The sequence below is a fragment of the Vombatus ursinus genome, unplaced genomic scaffold (genome assembly GCF_900497805.2).
Source record: "Vombatus ursinus unplaced genomic scaffold, bare-nosed wombat genome assembly UNPS02014808.1, whole genome shotgun sequence".
NCBI lineage: Eukaryota > Metazoa > Chordata > Mammalia > Diprotodontia > Vombatidae > Vombatus > Vombatus ursinus.
This window is the reverse complement of record NW_020954586.1, coordinates 1,090,622-1,106,876: the sequence shown is the minus strand read 5'-3', so window position 1 is coordinate 1,106,876 and position 16,255 is coordinate 1,090,622. Positions and strand designations below refer to the sequence as shown.

General features: G+C 45.2%; 1 long non-coding RNA gene across 2 annotated transcripts; it reads left to right on the top strand.

Moving 5' to 3' along the window:
* The first annotated feature begins 749 nt into the window (after window positions 1-749).
* LOC114052554 lies at window positions 750-12,370 on the top strand. Of its 2 annotated transcripts, XR_003570280.1 has the most exons (4): window positions 750-928; window positions 2,697-2,839; window positions 4,671-4,767; window positions 12,116-12,370. It is a non-coding gene; the product is annotated as an uncharacterized LOC114052554 (long non-coding RNA). The 2 variants fall into 2 exon arrangements; XR_003570281.1 differs by lacking the exon at window positions 2,697-2,839.
* Window positions 12,371-16,255: the final 3,885 nt, after the last annotated feature.

The window sequence follows — 16,255 nt, the reverse complement described above, 5'->3', positions numbered from 1 at the left end:
GAGGAGAAAAGAGAGAGAGAAGGGAAGAGAAGAGAGAGACAGAGAGACAGAGGCAGAGAGAGACAGAGGCAGGGATAGAGAGAGAAAAGAAAGAGAGATGGGTGAGGACAGCACTTATCACGGCACATAGTAGGCATTAAATAAATTCATATGGGCAGCTAGGTGGCACAGTGGATAGAATGCCAGGCCTGGAGTCAGGAAGACTTAACCTTTCTGAATTCAAATCTGGCCTCAGACACTTACTAGCTCTGTGACCCTGGGCAAGCGACTTCACCATGTTTGCCTCAGTTCCCTCATCTGTAAGATGAGCTGGAGAAGGAAATGGCAAAACACTGTAGTAGCTTTGCCATGAAAACCCTAAATGGGGTCAAGGAGAGTTGGACACGACTGAAAAATGACCTAACAACAACAAATTCTTAGTGATGGACTGCCTGGGAGGCTGCCACCCATGCCCCCTGTCAGTGCCAGGATCCCTGTTTCAGAGCTTGCCAGCTCCTGGCCTAGGCTCAGATATGAAATAATGATTAAATACAAGTTACTATCAGCATTGATTAAAGCAGTCACATTGACTGTCCCAAGAATTCATGGTAAAGGTACTTGAACATGGACTCTGTGTGCATGTGCTTCAGTACTGAATTTATTCTTTTGTTTGTGCAACACCAGCGGAGAACGAAACAGGAAGTCAGGGTGTGGTCTTCAGAAAACAGACACCACAGAAATTAAGTTTCAACATCATCCCGTTTCATTTTGCCTGCACCGATGATTAGGATCACATAGAGCATGGACTCCCCAGCCCCTCTCCATTGCACCACACCATCCCTTTATCCTGTACCAATGACAGAGGGCACCACCTTATTTTGGGACTATTCCCAAAAGAAGCAATTGGGGTTGGTAGGATGGCCTTTCGTCTCTACAGATGGGATAGACGGTGAGTATTCTTGCTAAAAAAATTGGCCAATAGACTCTAAGTATGGGAAGAGCTAGGAAATCCTCCAAAAAATACATGGATATTAGTTAAGAAAAATGTTACAAGCCTGACATACTACCTTTCCAAAAGTCTCTTGGTTCATCATGGAAAAAGAAAAATGATCGTAATTAGCTTTGGGTTTAGCCTCCAAGTAGAGTACTCATTAAAAAAAAAAACCCAACAACACAACTATTGCATTTTTTCTTGTGTCTTTTATTTTGTTGACTTGTTTATTCACATGGCTGCTAATTTACACATGTTCTTGAGCAGAGAAAGCTCACACCAGGAGTGAAGAACTCTACCCTCCTGCCACCCCTCTCACCCAAATGATACAGCAAAATCAGACAGCAGATGGTTCCTCCACATTCACGCTTCTGGTGCCCCTGTATACCTGTCTCGGGCATGCCCACAGGAGGAGCCAAGACACACAAAGCTATGCTGATGCTAAAATTGTGCGCCCACACACTTCAGAACAAATGAACAAAAGCCCTTTCAAATGACTCCCAGGGCTTTTATGATGCAGGCAAAGGGGTGTCTTACTTTTCAATAAAAGAGGAGAGTGGGGAATTGGTAAACTCTAGGCCTGTGAGTTTGACTTAGACTCCTCGTCAAATTCTTCGGGTATTGTTCAGTCCTCCCGTTGTGTCCAGTTCTTTGAGGCCCTGTGGACCATCGCATGCCAGGCCCTTCTGTCCTTCACTATCTCCCCAAGAATCAAATTGTAGATAATATTATTAAAGGGATGGCTAGTGAATGTTTAGAAAAGGAAGCAATGATTGCAATAGATCAGCAAGACCTCAGTAAAAACAGGTCATACCAGACTAACGTTATTTCCCTTTTGAACAGGGTTACTCATGGGTAGATCAGGGGAACGTCATAGATACAGTTCACCTAGATTTTAGTAACCCAGCTAAGATAGTATCTCATGCTATTCTTGTGGAAAAGATGGAGTGGTGTGGGCTAGACAATAAGACAATTAGATGGATTTGAAACTAGTTGAACAGCCAGACTCATTAAAGGTTTGATGTCAACTTGGAGAGGCTCCAGTGTGCGCCCCGGGGATCTCCGCTGGGCTCTGCACTATCTAATGTTGTTATCAAGGGCTTGGAAAAAGGCGTGGATGGCATGCTTATCACATCTATCACATCTGCAGATGACATCAGGCTGGGAGGGAAAGTTAACACACTGGATAACAGAGGCAGCAGTCAAAAAAAATCTCAACAATCTACAGGACTGAATCTAACAAGAAGAAATTTAATAGACATGAAAAAAGTCTTACACTAGGGTTCAAGAAATCAATTCCAGTCATTCAGCATAGGGGAAGAATGGCTAACAGTTTGTCTTAGAGAGGATTTGCAAGTTTTAGTGGACTGCAAGTTCAATATGAGGCAACAGTGTGATACAAAAAATTGGTGATCTCGGGCTTTCTTTAGAGGCACAGCATGTGAGAGTCTCACTGTACCCTGGCCTCATTAGACCACATTGGGAGCATCGTGTTCAGTGCTAGGCCCCAGAGATCAGGAAGGGCATGGATAAATTGGGCTGCATCTGGAGGAGGGTGATTAGAAAGGCGCTGAACCTCAAGTCCACACCACAAGAGGATTTGCTGAAGGGAATAAGGCTCATTGAAATGCCCAGAGAAGACTCTGGCCACCTGCTAGCTGTCTCTGACGTATTCAGAAGGCTGTCCTGTGCAAGAGGGAGCAGACATCTTCTGTCTTCTCCATAGGGTACAACCAAAGGCAATGGGGGATGGGGTCAATTTAGGCTCTGAGTCAGGAAAATTTCCCGAATGAGGCGGTCCTGAGGTAGAAGAGTCACCTCCAAAGCAGCAGCTCATCCCCCTGGAGGCACTGAAGAAGCAGACACTGGGTGAGTCGTGTCCGCCGTACAATGCCAGGTATTCTTTTCCAGGTACGATCAGTGAGGTCCCTTTTAATGCAGAGGATCTGGAAATCTGGTGCTCTTTCTCCATACCACATTAAAAGCTACAATACAGTGACCCCTTGATTAATAAATCACCCAATGGTCCTTGACACTCAGCTGACTGTTAAAACCATTTTTATTTTCACAAATCCTGCAAAGATGAGCTGGCAGACCTGGTAGCCCCATGACCAAAGTTCTTGAATTTTGAAGTGTCCCCAAATAGAAATGGGGTCCGCTAATCCATACAGAGAGATCCCTGAGGGCTGCAAATTGCCTTAATCTTATAATGTAGTGTTATCTAGGTTTTAGTGTATTTTTATTTATCTTGTTAAGTATTCCCCAATTACATTTTAATCTGGCTTCATAGGTTGTCAGGAGCTATGGGTTGGCACCCTGTGTTACAATGTAGAAGGCAAGCAGGACCTCAGATGACTTTGTTTAGTCTTTAGCATTTGTCTCCCCCTCTTCCCAGCCTCTCCTCCTCCTCCTCATTTTCTTCTCTGATGACTTATTTCTCTCCTTTAGCCATCTTTAAACTAAGAACTTTCTGTTCTCCTCAGGCCCTTTCCCCAGTCAAACCTAGAAGGCTCAAATGTCATTCACTTAGGCTTACTAATTGAGTACACTTTTAGTACGAATGAATTACAAACATGTTCTCAATTGCATTTATTTACTTCTGAGACTTGAGAGCCTTCGGTCCTTCTAAAAGGAATTTCCGGCACAGGAGAGGAGGCCTGTTCTTGAGGTCAGCCCTCAAGAGACACCTTAGGTCAGCTGGGGTTAGATAATGCACAGGGTGGGCTCCCCTGAAAAGTCTACTACCTAGCATGACTCGGGGGCTGGAGCTGCAGCCCCACCTCCCACCCCACCAAAAAGAGGTGCTGGGAGGCAGGTGACAGAAAGGAGGGGAAGAGGGAAGAGGAATCAGTATCCTCTTCAAATCAGCTTCTAGAATCCTGCCTCCCCTAACATGTATCTGTTCCCTCTTAGAAAAAAAAATACTACAAATTTACAGATATATTTTGTTTTTATGTCACCCAAAATGTCCAATCCCTACCCTCTTCTGTCCAGGAAGAAAACTCTAAACAAAAGTAAAAACAACCCCCAAACCCCCAATTCAACAAAACTAACTAGGATCAATTGAGCCCGACAGCGTGTGCAGTGGTCCATAGTCATAGTCACCCACAACTGCAAAGAATGGGGGAAAGGTGCCTTCTCATGCCTCCTCTTGCACCGTTGTAAAGCACCCAGCTTCAGTGGGTTTTTTCTTTTAGCTTCTGGCTGTTCTTTCCATCAACATTGTTGTGGCCACAGTGGATATTGTTTTCCTGGGTCTGCTGACTTCCCTCTGCATGGGTTCATGTAAATTTTCCCAGGCTTCTTTGTAATCATCATATATTCCAGGGCAGTAATATACTATGACATCCATGCACCGCAACTTGTCCATCAAATCCTCCAACAACAGGCATCTCTGGGGACTTTCTTTTTATTACTGACCTCCTTGGAATACATGCCTAGCAGTGAACTCTCTGGGTCAAAGGGGATGGATGTTTTGGCCGCTTTCTTTAGATAAATTCCAAACTGCTTTCCAGAACAGCTCCACCAATAATGTATCAGTGTGCCCAACTTTCCACAGCCCATTTAAGCCTGAGCATAAAACAGGCCCTCTAACTCTTAGTGGAATATTCTATATTTTCTGGCAAAAGCGATGGTGAGGGAGGTGAAGAGTACAGTAACAGCTTTTGTCTTCTTCCTTCTAATGTTGTCCCTCATCCAGGTGCTGGTAGTTAAGAAAAAAAAAAGACAGAGCTTATCCTACGTTCACCTTCTGGATACCTCCTGGACTCCAACTGGGAACAACCACACCAGCAAAGGTAAAGGTGACGTCTCCCATCTCCAAGCCTTTGCACTAGCTGTGCCCCAAGCCTGGAATGCTCTCCTTCCTCCCTTCTGCCACTTGGTGTCCATTTAGACACAGCTCAAAGGTCACCACCTACAGGAGGCATTTTCAGGGCTCCCTCTCCCTGCCTTCACCCCCAGGTGCCAGAGCCTTCCCTTTCTCTTAAGGTTCCCTACATATCTTCTGTGCGTATTTATTAAATACCCACTTACGTACAGGTTGTCTTCTCAGTGGGCAGCTAGGGGGCAGCACAGTACACAGAGCACCGGGTCTGGAGTCAGGAAGACATATCTTCCTGAGTTCAAATTTGGTTTCAGACACTTAGTAGCTGTGTGACCCTGGACAAGTCACTTCATCCTGTTTGCTTCAGTTTCCTCATCTGTCAAATGGGGTGGAGAAAGAATTGGCAAACCATTCCAGTAGCTCTGCCAAGAAAACCACACATGGGGTCTCAGAGAGTCAGACATAACTAAAGAAATGACTGAACAACAACTGTCTTCTGGATTAGAATGGAAGCCCGCAGGGTCTGTTTGTGCCTTTCTTTGTCTCTCCTTTATCTCACACAGGGCTTTTAATGTAGGAATAATAATGATAATAATAATAGTAATAACAAGCATTTACATAGAGCTTTGAGGGAAATTATTATTTCGCTTCTATATGAATAGCCTATCACTGAATTAGGACTAAGGTTTTCCCCCTTCCTTTTCCTTATTTAGAAATCAGTCCCTGTGGGATCTTCAGGCAGCCTCTTTAGTGCAAGGCTCATAATGAGATGAAATCTTGGGCAAAACTAATCCAATTGGAAAACTCGGATCTGATCAAAAGGTAAAGAAATTCTGGTTTAGATGAACTGATCCATTCTGGCCGGTTGTGTTCTAGTCAGTCGGTTCTGGGTAGAAGTGGATTCCCCCTTTTGTCTAGATTATCCTAGATGGGGTGGTATAGGCCATCAAATAAGTCTTTGACCAAGACTGAGTGATCAGAGTTACATCCCCCAGACCCTCATTAGAATAAGCCCACCTCTCATTATAATATTCATCCTCTCATTACTTGTTAACCAATCAGAGTTGGTCGCCACCCTCAAGTACACCCACTCTTCCAAGGGCATATAAGCATTGAGTGGTTTCCATGAGGGGTCTTTGGCATTCAAGAGTGCCACTGACCCCTTTTATTAATTATCAGCTAGCATGATTAATAAAATGATTAATGATACAGAAACTATATTTCTTGAACTTTTTATACAAGACAGTTTTAAGATTTGAAATATGCTTTACAAACATCTCATTTTAACATAACAACCCTGGGTGGTAGATGCTGTTGTTATCCCCATTTTACAGATGAAGAAACTGAAACAGAAAGAGTTAAGTGATTTACTCCACATCACGCAGCAAGTAAGCGTTTGACCCCAGGTCTGCATTTACTAATTGCCTGTTGGCTAAATTAAGACACAGAAGAAGAGACTGGAACTGGACTCAGTAATACTCACAAACTGAAAATAAGAACATTCAATAATTTCACAAAAATAGCCCAGAGAGCTCTTGTCAGGCAGTACGGTCCAGTGGAAAGCTGCTGAATAGGGGAGCGGGGGTCAAGACCTCACGTCTCTGTCCCTTCTAACCTAGCTGATCAGGGACAGCTTCACCTGCGCTTGTTCCAGAGCTGAGCTGGGTGGGGACAGACCCAGGAACTGCCTGAAGTTGGCTTGTTATCATTGTTGAACCGTTTCATTTGCGTCTGATTCTCTGCGACCCCATCTGGGGTTTTCTTGGCAGAGATGCTAGAGTGGTTGGTCATTTCCTTCTCCAGTTCATTTTATAGATGAGGAAACTGAGGCAAACAGGGTGAAGTGACTTGCCCAGGGTCACACAGCTACTAGTAAGTATCCGAGGCTAGATTTGAGCTCAGGTCACCCTGACTCCAGGACTGGCACTCTATCCACTGTGCCACCTAGTTGTCCCTTGAACATACCAAAACACAGAGTCTTTCAATGCTACAAGCAGCTGGGGGCCAGTAGCCCCCCCCCCACTTCCCTCAAGTACATGTGGTCAGCCAGAAGCAGGAAGGTCAGCCCTGCAGGTGTCTCCTGTTCACACTTCATTGCAACAGAGAGAAGAGGTATGCACCATTTCCCATCAGTAGCCCCACCCTGCCCTTCCCTTGCCCTCCCTTCCATCCCCCCAGAGGAGGAGAAAATGCTTCATCATCTGACCTGTGGGGCCAAAGATGTTCATAACAATGGATCAGGTTCTTCCACAGGGTTCCATGACAATCATCAATGCGTATAGTGAGTGTGACCTTCTGATTCTGCTAACTTCACTCTGCAGGGCAGGATTCACACCCATCTGTACATCTGTGTTCACCTGCTTGCCTCACTTTCCATTTTCTTTGGGAATTCCTGGCAGCAGAGAGCTCCTTCCCGGGAAGTCAATCAACAATCATTTACTCGGGGCTGGCCATGCAAAGAAAGGCAAAAACCCAGTCCTTGCCCTCAAGGAGCTTACATTCTAACTGGTGGAGACAGCATGTACGTAATTACAAGTGTACAAAACATGCTGGGTAAATGAAGGTGATCTCTGATGGGGGCCACTGGCAGTGGGAGGGACCAGGAAATAATAATAACAATGGTAACGGCAAACATTTATATAATCCTTAATGTGAGTCAGAAATGCCTCAGGGCATATTCTGCCTCAGACACTTAACTAACTTATGGCCCCTGCAAATCCATTTCCCCATCTGTAAAATGGGAATAATAACCAGAGCACCCCCCCCCCCCCCTCTTTGGGGGGGCCCAAGGGGGGGTTGGCGGTTGTTCGGTCACTTCAGGTGTGTCTGAATCTCCATCACCCCCTTCGGGGTTTTCTTGGCAGAGATACTGGAGCAGTTTGCCATTTCCTTCTCCAGCTCATTTTACAGATGAGGAAACTGAGGCAAACAGGGTGAAGTGGCTTGCCCAGGGTCATAGACCCAGATAGTGTCTGAGGCTGGATTGAATTCAGGAAGATGTCTTCTAATCCAATGGGATGCCACATATAAAGCGCTCGTCAATGCCATTAGAGTCGATGTTGTTATTATTTCTCATGTATTTAGTCCTTGGCCTGCATGCACAAGGCGGTTTAAGGAGATGCGCCCGCCCAGGCTCCAGCCTTCCTCCCTAGGGAGGGAGAATGTTCTCGGCCATCTCTTGAACATCCCAAAGTCAAAGGCAAGTGAGCTTCAAAGAAATGAGCTTCGCATTTCAAGAATCCACTTGGAAAGAGCCTGGTTCTGCTTATTACTGACGGGATGATGGGATGATGGGATGACTGGCCAGGGAGGGGTCAGTCAGGAGCGCGTGGTGGGGATGTTTGCTCCAGGCCTGCCCCCTGCTGGACACTTCAGGGAAGTGTGTTCAGGTAAAGAGGATCCTGTTGTACTATTTGTACTGTTCAGCATTAGTTAAGCAGGGCCCCGGGCATGTAAAGATTTTTTTTTTTAAGGGTAGTCCCTGTCCTCAAGCAGGGTATATTCTACTTTGGGGAGAGGGGTAGAAAAAAGAAAGCAGACAAGTAAAATACAGCGACGGTCCCTAAGTAGAGCAACAAGGTATAGTGGAAAGGGCCCTAGGTCTGGAAGGGTTCAAATTTCGCCCTTGACCTTACTACCTATGTGACCTTATAAAAAGTTATTTTTATTTTTTGGGGGGTGAGGCAGTTGGGGTTAAGTGACTTGCCCAGGGTCACACAGCTAGTGAGCATCATGTGTCTGAGGCCAGATTTGAACTCAGGTCCTCCTGACTCCAAGGCCAGAGCTCTATCCACTGCACCACCTAGCTGCCTCTAAAAAGTCATTTCTAGGCCTCAGTTTCCTCATCTGTAAAGTGAAGGGAATGACCTATAGATGCTTCTGAGGTCCTTTCCAGCTCCAGACCCACAGCCTGCTGCCTGAGCTTGAATCTCACCTGTGTCCTGTACTGCCCTTGTGGCCTTGGGAAAGTCACTGAAATTCTTTGGGCCTCAGTTTCCATATCGGTAAAATGAGGCCTCTGAGTCCCTTGCAGGAGCAGATCGAGGATTCTATAATCTCAACTGTATATATATTACATGTGTAACACAAAAAAGCATACTACAAGGTAGTTATAGGGAAAAAGGTCCCACCCCATGCATCAGGCTGAACATCGAAGAAATACCATTTTTCTCTTTCATCTGAACACAGACCTCTGAGGTAGAAAGGACCTTGAGATCACCTGGGTCCTGCCTTTGTACAGGTAACAGGGAACTAAGGTCTGAGGATGTTCAGTGACTCATAACAAATGACCATGGCTAGTGCCTAGGGAAGGCAGGGGCACCCCTTCATACCCTAATGCCATCCTCTTTTGTAATTCTGTGATAAAATAAGTGAAAGCTATTTTGATGACTGAAATATTCTGGCTTCTCTTACTGGCCTCTGACTATGCTTCACTTTTTCCTTTGTTATTTGTGACCACAAACCACCATTTCAAAAAATCTAAGAAATCTTCTCTGAGTGAGGCTCCATTACAATATGTACTGACTAATGGTCAGCTCTGCCCAAAAGCTAGTCTCAGTCCCTGGCCAGAATTCCATTCTGTGCAAGGCACTGGGCAAAGGGGTTCAAAGACCAAAAAAAAAAAAAGGAAACCCTGCCCTTTCAAACCAGCCAGCAATGAATCCCTGCCTTTGACCAGAGGCAGGACCATGTTTCCATTCATCTGCTCCTCTCCTCCCCTAAAGTCACAAAGTAGCAGACCTGGGATTTATTACCTTTTTTTTCTGAGACTAGGTTCCCTGCCCCTGCCATCTACCCCCAGGTCCACCCAACTGGAAGTGCCACAGACCTTCCTAATCCTGATGCACTTTCCTAATCCTAGTCCAATGCCAATGCTCTTCTGTATGGAAGCTTTGAAATACTCCATTTTCAGGCTGGGCCAGTTCACCCCTCATTAGGGGGACTGAGGGTCCCCAGTTCCTAGAAGTTCATCCTATGGGTGCCAGACAGTGCCAACGCTTGTTTGGCTTTAGTCCGAGGAAAAGGGTAATGCCCCATGTCCCCTCTCAAGACATTGGTCAGCGTGGCTTCCCTAATCCCAGGGAGTAGGAGCATGTCCACCATGCCTGACCCTGACCTGGGATCTGAATCCAGGTTCTGACAGTGCTTTCCATTTCAACAACAATTTAAAAATATGTTTAAATAGGACATATGTGAATGAGGAGCAGAATCTCTACCAGCCAATAAGGGCAGATTCTAGGAGTTTTCTACCAGATTATCTCTTTCTCTCGCTTTAAATATTTATCAAACATCTACCTGCAGTTTCATGAACTTCATGAAATTTAAGTAAATGTTTTATTCTGCAGTGAGAAATGTTACATTAATAACGATGGGGATGGAGCATCCTTAAATGACTCCCTGAATCATTAACGGCATCAGACTGTGATCTGAAAGGCCTGCCAATGACCATGACCCAGCTTACAAAGCCAAGACCATGTAATGGACTGAGGAGAAGCCAAGAGAAGGCTGAAGGCACTGATCACTGGGTCCTAGGAAGCTTTCATCGCTGGGTTGCTGATGGAGCCCTCTGGCTTTCACTGAATTCTGTTCTCTAAGGAGCACAGTGGGAACACTGAATTAAGGATGCTAGGATCGTCCTTTGGGAAGGTGGCAGCCACCATGGTGACAACAGAGCACTGAACCCCAAACCAAAGAGCTCAGCAGGCTGGGGATCATGCCTTACTAACCATACATCTGAAGAGCCTTCTTACAGCCTCATACCACATTAAGGAAGAAGACAGGATGCTCAGAGAATCATTAAGTAGAGACAGAACAGAAGTCATCTGGTTCAACCACTACAGACCCATGAACCTTCTCTGTTCTCAACCCCTCCTTCCAGCTCCTTTAGGCACTGATTTCCTGAATTAGAATATAAGCTCCTTGAGGGCAGGGACAAGTTGTTTGGATCCCTAGTGCTTAGCTAGTGCCTGGCAGAGAGTAAGCAATTAATAAATGCTCTATTTATATCTATTCATCCATCCTTTCATCTGTCTATCTATTTAACTATCTATGGAATGACGCTCTATAACATCTCTGACAAAGAGTTGTCTAGTCCCTGTTTCAACAGTTCCAGTGACAGGGAATCCACTACATTTAATCCAACAGTCCCTGAATTTGTGGTTAGGATTAGCCTGTTCCATTAAAAAGACCTTCCCTATTTGGAGGTTAAACTACACAAAGAATAGGTTCCCTCCTTGAAGTAAGGAGAGCTAGACAATTGCTGCGATCGTGTAAAGGGAATGACCACTAACAAGGAAATCAAACTGAGCAACCGTAATAACCGGTCCTGGTTATGCAGAATAGGTTGGGGGAAGTGGGTGGAGAGGGCTATAGGGATAGAATGTTGCCTGCATTGTCAGATCATAACATTGCATCAGCCGTTTTTGCTTAATTGTTTTTATTAATTATAAGAGAAGGCTCAATGGGGGAAGGGAGAAGGGAGAAGAGAGAAGAGAGAATGGTATATCCAGAAATTAGTTATTATATTCAACTGGTTTTGAGTCATGTCTGACTCTCCATGACTCCATTTGGGGTGTTCTTGGCAGAGATACTGCAACGGTTGATCATTTCCCTCTCCAGCTCATTTTACAGATGAGGAAACCGAGGCAAACGGGGTTAAGTGATATGCCCAGGGTCACACGGCTAGTAGGTGTCTGAGGCTGGATTTGAACTCAGGAGTCTTCCTGACTCTAGTCCCAGAACTCTGTGCACTGTGGTGCCACCTAGCTGTCATTACTATTATATGAAAACAAAAGTCACTTTAAAAAGGGGAAAAGGAAAAAAAAAGGGGAGGAAGCAGCTAGATGGTGCAGTGGATAAAGCTCCGGCCTTGGAGTCAGGAGGACCCGAGTTCAAATCCAGCCTCAGACACTTGACACTTACTAGATGTGTGACCCTGGGCAGGTCAATTAACCCCATTGCCTCAATGAAAGCCCCCCCCAAAAGGGGGGGGAAGGTCCCTTCTAAATGTTAGTAAATCATTTAACAAGCATTTATTGTGTTATGTGGCAGGCACTGTGCTTGGTGTAAGTGATGCAAAGAGAAAAAGAAAACAGCCCCTGCCCTCAAGGAGCTCCTATTTTAATGGGGGAAGCAGTGTGTAACTACCCAAGTACACACAGGATATATACAGAGGACATAGAAGGGAACCTTGGTGGGGCTGGAGGAGGTGGGAAAGTTCTAGAAGCTGATGTACTTGGAAAGACCTCCTGCAACATGGAGGTCCTTCAAATATTGAAAGGTACCAATTCATCCCTCCCCCTTCCCCTTCTGTTGTCCAGGCTGAACACTCCCAGTCCTTCAACTGCTCCTCCTCCAATCAGATCACTTCCAGATCTGGAGAAAAATTTGCTGCCTGTGGCCCAGCCTCCTGGATGGGCTGGAATAACTGCATGAGAGACAAGTAGCAATCACATGAGAAGATGACGTGGCACAACAATAAAGCAGTGATAGCTACCATTTCTAGAACTCTTTAAGGTTTTCAAACCACCTTCTATGCCTCATCTCACTTTATCCTCACAATGACCTTGGGAGGTAGACGCTATTATTATCTCCATTTTAGAGATGCAAAAACTAAGGCAACACTGGTCAAGTGACTTGCCCAGGGTCACACAGCTAATATAGGTCAAATCCAATATAGGATCTGAACTCTGGTTTCTTGACTCCAAATCCGGTACTCCATCCATTAGAAGCAGCACCGAGCTCCTTCAGAAAATCTTATAGGTAGAAGAAGAAACATCTCTGCACAATGAAGAACAATTTCCATGGCATGGCTAGCTGTAGCTATAAAGGAGAAGCAGCAAACAATGGAGGGGCCTCTGATACAAACATCCATGACAGACTGAGGAGAGTGGCCAACAGCGCCAGACTGCAGACAACAGATACGACAGCAGAGGACTGGCTATGTGGACGTGGCGTCTGGAGCAAGCAGGCAGCTCTCTTTGCATCCACATCCCCCTACATGAGAACTACAAGCACTGGCCTTGTTTTTGAGGATCCACATCTTTGCAAACAGAGCTTCAAGTTTAACGTCAAATGTTGCATTTTCACTCAGGAAAATAGGTTTCAGTATAAATAGCTACTTTAAGAAGGAGAGCAGGAAACTGGCCTAATTAAAGGCACCTGGTAGAATTAGCTCACCAGCAAGCAGAAACTTCAGATCAGTATGGGCAAAATTCTATGGGATTAGCAATTCCCTGTAACAGGAAAACACTTAACTCTTAAGGAGTTTAAGGAATCCCAGTAATAGGATCTCCAAAGAAAGTGGTTCTTCGGGCATCGAGTGGCACAGTGGATAGAGCTCTGGTCTTGGAGTCAGGAGGACCTGAGTTCAAATCTGACCTCAGACACTTGACACTAGCTGTGTGACCCTGCGCAAGTCACTTAACCCCGACTGCCTCACCAAAAAAAGAAAAAAAAAGTGGTTCTGTCTCCTCTGAGGGGGTTGAGAAGATACAGGACACACCAAGCAAACTTATCAAGAACACTCATGAAGAACAGGTCACACCAAAGTAACCCCATTTCCTTTTTTGACAAGGTGAACCAGAATGGTCCAATCAAGGGAAAACTGTAGGTAGAGCTTGTGACAATTTCAGAATTTGGCCAAGTCCACGTAGTTGTTTTCAAGAACAGGAAGTAAAAACAATGGAAGAGATAAATATGCCGGGATGGCCACACAAAAATAGTGGTTATTCACAGAGAAGCTGGAAGGAAGTCTCTAATGAGATGCCTCAGGGATCTGTTTGGCAACTTTTTTTTTTTTTTAAATCGTTGAATTAGATAAAGCGTAAGATGGCACATTTATCAGATTTGCAGGTGATTATAAAGCTAGGAAGGCCAGCTAACACGCTGGATGAAAGTTAGGATCTAAACATTCGGACATTCTAGAACATTGGGCCAAATCCACAGTAAAATGATCAAATGGAGATAATTGAAAATTGTTATGCTTGAGTTTAGAACTGGAGAAGTAGAAGATGAGGAATGGGGAAGAGTGGCCCCATAGCAGTTTATTTGAAAACAATCTGGGGTTCTGAGTGGACTACAATATGGAATAACAAGTATCATACAGCAGCCAAGAAAGTTAATGTGATTTTTGCTTGTATCAAGAAAGACAGTCTCCAGGGCAGTCTGATGGTCCTCTGACCTGGGGAGACATCGAAAGGTTCTGTTCACTTCTGGCATGACACTGTGGGAAGGCCATTGATATGAAGATGCAGACACCCCGGGATGGTGGAAGGCCTCCAGATTATAAAGGCCACATGAAGTAAGATGAAAGGACCTGAGGGATGTTAGGCCCAGGTGGAGAAGCAAACAATCCAGGGAACATGACAGCTGTCAATCAGGCATTTGGGGCATGGGCGGAGAGATTAGATTTGTTCTCCTAAACACTTCAAAGGGAAGAAAGAGGAGCTGTGAGAAGTTACAAAGAGGCAAATATGGGCCTGGTGGAAGGGAAATGGTGCCTCTCAAGTAGACTTGTTGAAAAGGGGACCCGAGGGGCAGCAAGGTGGCACAGTGGATAGAGCTCCAGCCTTAGAGGCAGGAGGACCTGAGTTCAAATCCGGTCTCAGACACACAACACATGACACTTACTAGCTGTGTGACCCTGGGCAAGTCACTTAACTCTGACTGCCTAGCAAAAAGAAAAAAAGAAAAAAGAAAAGGGGAACTGGCTGTACCAGAAGGAAGTGAGCTCACTTCCGCTCCTGGGAGGCTTCAAGCAGAGGCTACTGGTGGTAGAAGAGTCTGAGAGCTTGAAGGTTGTTGTTTTTGAAGGATTAATTTCAGCTAATGAATAAATGAAGGCTGCTAAATGAAGAGAAGACTCTTGTTTGCTTCATACCTGCTCTGAGGCTTGAGAAAAGAGCATTTCATGAGTGACTACAACAACCAGAAGGCCCTCACCAATCCAAAGAGCACCTGGTCCCCAGCTGGGCTGAGACCCTCCTACTTACTGCATTCCTGGTATTTGTGGATTCAGTCCTGGTTGGTCTTTATCATCTACAAGGAGCCATTCAGATTGATGAAACCAGACAAAAAGATACAAACAGAGAAAGCACTGCTTGCCCACGTTGGAATATCTATCATCATCGTCATCATCACCACTAGCATTTATAGAATGCCTACTGGTGCTAGGCACTGTGCTAAACACTTTACAGTATTATCTCATGTGATCCTTACAACAAGCCCTGGGAAGTCAGTGTTGTTGCTATCCCTATTTTGTTGTTGTTTGGTTGTTTTCAGTCGTGTACGACTCTCCGTGACCCCATTTGGGGTTTTCTTGGCAGAGATATTGAGTGGTTTGCCATTTCTTTCTCCAGCTCATTTTACAGATGAGGGAACTGAGGCAAACAGGGTGAAGTGACTTACCCAGAGTCACACAGCTAGTAAGTGTCTGAGGCCAGATTTGAATTCAGGTCTTTCTGAGTGTGGGCCTAGTGATCAATCCACCGTGCCACCAGTTACCTTCTGCCTGTGGATGAATTAGGCAAAAAACACACAGGTGAGATCAGCTATGAAGATCCCCAAATGCTCTCTGTGGGGGAGCAGGATATGGAATGTATTCTTAATAACTGAAGTGAGGAAGGGAGGAAGAAAGGAAGGGAGGGAGGGGGGAAGGGAGGAAGGAAGGATAGAAGGAAGGAAGGGAAGGAGGGAGGAAGAAAGGAAGGGAGGGAGGAAGGGAGGAAGAAAGGAAGGGAGGAAGGAAGGATAGAAGGAAGGGAGGGAGGAAGGAAAGGAGGGAGGGAGGAAAGGTTTTAAGTACTTCTTGAATGTAGTGGTTTCTTTGCCCACCACCAGAAATAAATGGACCTCAAATGAGTAGGACACTTGTGTCTGTACATATGAAAGCATGAAGCGAACAATGAGAGAAAAAGAAAGGTTTGGAGTGGAATTTGGAGATATTTCAGGTCTCAAGTTCTCTGGTCTAATTAAATCCAACTCTTGGCTGGACTGGAGGGTCACAGGCAAACGCACTTCTCACTAAAGAACTCACTTGGGTCAGCTGTTCCCACCTTCCAAACAAGATGAGCCTTTTAGCAGAAATAACAAGTCCTCCCAGTCCGTCCCCAACAGGACAAACAAAAGCTCCATTGGCCTAGGAAGTTGTTCATGAAATGGATAAACGGTTAAGCAACAAGCAGGAGGAGCAGAGAAACTCGATCATGAAACTGGATCATCGGCTCCCAAATGAGGAGCATTTTGAAAGCGCAGCTATCTCAGCTTGGGCACTTGGCATGACCCAAAGTTCAACTCAAAGATCAATAGAAGATTCCCTAGGATGTCTTTCACCTGTGCCACATCGGACATATGCTCCAAGAAATGAATCATCACTCAGTGGAAATAAGAGTAAATTTGAAGTCAACTGAAGTGTTTAATCAACACTGTTGGTAAAGTAAGATTCCTTCTTTCCTTCCTTC